Genomic DNA, 3,947 nt, shown 5'->3' with positions numbered 1-3,947 from the left:
CACGAGCCAAGTGGCCGAAAATAGCCCCCGCCGAGCGGATCGGCTGTTTATAAGCACCGCGGAGGTGGTCGCGGCGCCTCATTCGACTTCCAGCGGCCGGCGAGCTCGCACACCCGCCAGGCACATCCGGGAGGCCGTGCGCACGAGCCAAGTGGCCGAACATAGCCCCCGCCGAGCGGATCGGCTGTTTATAAGCACCGCGGAGGTGGTCGCGGCGCCTCATTCGACTTCCAGCGGCCGGCGAGATCGCGCACCCGCCCGGCACATCCGGGAGGCCGTGTGCAAGAGCCAAGTGGCCGAAAATAGCCCCCGCCGAGCGGATCGGCTGTTTATAAGCACCGCGGAGGTGGTCGCGGCGCCTCATTCGACTTCCAGCGGCCGGCGAGCTCGCGCACCCGCCCGGCACATCCGGGAGGCCGTGCGCACGAGCCAAGTGGCCGAAAATAGCCCCCGCCGAGCGGATCGGCTGTTTATAAGCACCGCGGAGGTGGTCGCGGCGCCTCATTCGACTTCCAGCGGCCGGCGAGCTCGCACACCCGCCCGGCACATCCGGGAGGCCGTGCGCACGAGCCAAGTGGCCGAAAATAGCCCCCGCCGAGCGGATCGGCTGTTTATAAGCACCGCGGAGGTGGTCGCGGCGCCTCATTCGACTTCCAGCGGCCGGCGAGCTCGCGCACCCGCCCGGCACATCCGGGAGGCCGTGCGCACGAGCCAAGTGGCCGAAAATAGCCCCCGCCGAGCGGATCGGCTGTTTATAAGCACCGCGGAGGTGGTCGCGGCGCCTCATTCGACTTCCAGCGGCCGGCGAGCTCGCGCACCCGCCCGGCACATCCGGGAGGCCGTGCGCACGAGCCAAGTGGCCGAAAATAGCCCCCGCCGAGCGGATCGGCTGTTTATAAGCACCGCGGAGGTGGTCGCGGCGCCTCATTCGACTTCCAGCGGCCGGCGAGCTCGCGCACCCGCCCGGCACATCCGGGAGGCCGTGCGCACGAGCCAAGTGGCCGAAAATAGCCCCCGCCGAGCGGATCGGCTGTTTATAAGCACCGCGGAGGTGGTCGCGGCGCCTCATTCGACTTCCAGCGGCCGGCGAGCTCGCGCACCCGCCCGGCACATCCGGGAGGCCGTGCGCACGAGCCAAGTGGCCGAAAATAGCCCCCGCCGAGCGGATCGGCTGTTTATAAGCACCGCGGAGGTGGTCGCGGCGCCTCATTCGACTTCCAGCGGCCGGCGAGCTCGCGCACCCGCCCGGCACATCCGGGAGGCCGTGCGCACGAGCCAAGTGGCCGAAAATAGCCCCCGCCGAGCGGATCGGCTGTTTATAAGCAACGCGGAGGTGGTCGCGGCGCCTCATTCGACTTCCAGCGGCCGGCGAGCTCGCGCACCCGCCCGGCACATCCGGGAGGCCGTGCGCACGAGCCAAGTGGCCGAAAATAGCCCCCGCCGAGCGGATCGGCTGTTTATAAGCACCGCGGAGGTGGTCGCGGCGCCTCATTCGACTTCCAGCGGCCGGCGAGCTCGCACACCCGCCAGGCACATCCGGGAGGCCGTGCGCACGAGCCAAGTGGACGAACATAGCCCCCGCCGAGCGGATCGGCTGTTTATAAGCACCGCGGAGGTGGTCGCGGCGCCTCATTCGACTTCCAGCGGCCGGCGAGATCGCGCACCCGCCCGGCACATCCGGGAGGCCGTGTGCAAGAGCCAAGTGGCCGAAAATAGCCCCCGCCGAGCGGATCGGCTGTTTATAAGCACCGCGGAGGTGGTCGCGGCGCCTCATTCGACTTCCAGCGGCCGGCGAGCTCGCGCACCCGCCCGGCACATCCGGGAGGCCGTGCGCACGAGCCAAGTGGCCGAAAATAGCCCCCGCCGAGCGGATCGGCTGTTTATAAGCACCGCGGAGGTGGTCGCGGCGCCTCATTCGACTTCCAGCGGCCGGCGAGCTCGCACACCCGCCCGGCACATCCGGGAGGCCGTGCGCACGAGCCAAGTGGCCGAAAATAGCCCCCGCCGAGCGGATCGGCTGTTTATAAGCACCGCGGAGGTGGTCGCGGCGCCTCATTCGACTTCCAGCGGCCGGCGAGCTCGCGCACCCGCCCGGCACATCCGGGAGGCCGTGCACACGAGCCAAGTGGCCGAAAATAGCCCCCGCCGAGCGGATCGGCTGTTTATAAGCACCGCGGAGGTGGTCGCGGCGCCTCATTCGACTTCCAGCGGCCGGCGAGCTCGCGCACCCGCCCGGCACATCCGGGAGGCCGTGCGCACGAGCCAAGTGGCCGAAAATAGCCCCCGCCGAGCGGATCGGCTGTTTATAAGCACCGCGGAGGTGGTCGCGGCGCCTCATTCGACTTCCAGCGGCCGGCGAGCTCGCGCACCCGCCCGGCACATCCGGGAGGCCGTGCGCACGAGCCAAGTGGCCGAAAATAGCCCCCGCCGAGCGGATCGGCTGTTTATAAGCACCGCGGAGGTGGTCGCGGCGCCTCATTCGACTTCCGGCGGGCGGCGAGCTCGCGCACCCGCCCGGCACATCCGGGAGGCCGTGCGCACGAGCCAAGTGGCCGTAAGCCGTGAGACCGCTCAGAATTTTTCATTTTATAGACACAATCGCCCCTGAAACCATGCCAAGCAGCGGCGGGACTTGATGGCTGTGGTAAAAGTTTCCTTTCACAATTGACGTGGGAAAAAAAAAAAAAAAAGGCTTTCAGCACCTGGTATTCCCGGACGGTCACCCTTCCCTTTTGTTTTTTTTTTTTTGTTTTTTTTACAACCAGGGCCGAAACAGGCTTTCTTCCAAGGCTTTTGGTGTTTTCTGGAAACATGGCTATCATGAAAAGTTATTGACAGCTTTTTATGCGGTAGCACGAATTTGCCGTTGCGACCTGCATTTTGCTGAATCAAAATAAATGCCTTGAAAAGTTTAAAAACACTTCATGGAAGTCACTTCACTGGTTTCTTTTATATCAAACAAATTGTTTTAGGTTATTCACCTGACATGTTTCGGCGGTTTCTTCCGCCTTCATCAGAGTGTCACAGATGTGATGGTGACGCGTCTTTATCAGCTGATGGATCAACATGTCAGGTGAATAACCTAAAACAATTTGTTTGATATAAAAGAAACCAGTGAAGTGATTAAATAAGGAAAAACAAAATGAACTTAGTACAATTACTTCATGGAAGTGTTGTGTTGGGTTCTTTTACAAGTCAAGCCTGCTGCTTTGAGTTCACAGGGAGCCATGCTCACTGTACATAGTCTGCTCTCTAGCGGTAAAAAAATTAACTACAATGCTGTGGATGTCACCACATAATATAGCTTTCAAACTCGTGTTATAGTTTCAATGTCGGAGTTTAAATTAGGCTTGCTGTTTCCGGATGCCATTCGTGATGGGTGTTGTAAAAAATAGCTTCTTAAACGATTGAAGTGCACATAAGAAAAAGAAAAAGCTTACAGCACCTGGTATTCCCAGGCGGTCTCCCATCCACGTACTAACCAGGCCCGACCCTGCTTAGCTTCCGAGATCGGACGAGATCGGGCGTTCTCAGGGTAGTATGGCCGTAAGCCGTGAGGTGACCCAACATTTTGCATTTTATAGACACAATCGCCCCTGAAACTAGCGAGCGAGCCAATGAAGCCTTCAAAACTGCTTCGGCACATGGAGACCAAGCATCCTGCATTAAAAGACAAACCTTAACCACTTCGGGTTTCATTGTCTCCGATTACGCCTGGATGGGACCGGCTCGTTTCTGAGAAACAAGCTCGGTGCTCCCAATAATTCAACGTAATGGTGACTTTTATTTTTATGTGGTTTATATTTGTTTTTATGCCAGTCGTATCATTTTATTTAATCGTATTTACCGTATTTGCCGGTGTACAGGTCGACTCGGTGTATAAGTCGACCCCCTAAAATTCGACGGAAATTTACGATTTTATGATATATCCTTTGTATAAGTCGAGC

At 59.8% G+C, this 3,947-nt stretch overlaps 1 non-coding gene across 1 annotated transcript; it reads right to left on the bottom strand.

The window, feature by feature from the left end:
- Nucleotides 1-3,433: 3,433 nt before the first annotated feature.
- Nucleotides 3,434-3,552, bottom strand: LOC125993076 (5S ribosomal RNA). The gene has a single exon (XR_007489971.1). It is a non-coding gene; the product is annotated as a 5S ribosomal RNA (ribosomal RNA).
- Between the last annotated feature and the right edge of the window lie 395 nt (nucleotides 3,553-3,947).

The sequence above is a fragment of the Syngnathus scovelli genome, unplaced genomic scaffold (assembly GCF_024217435.2).
Source record: "Syngnathus scovelli strain Florida unplaced genomic scaffold, RoL_Ssco_1.2 HiC_scaffold_252, whole genome shotgun sequence".
Taxonomy (NCBI): Eukaryota; Metazoa; Chordata; class Actinopteri; order Syngnathiformes; family Syngnathidae; genus Syngnathus; species Syngnathus scovelli.
The sequence above is the reverse complement of the archived record's forward strand: the minus strand, read 5'-3'. Positions and strand labels throughout refer to the sequence as shown.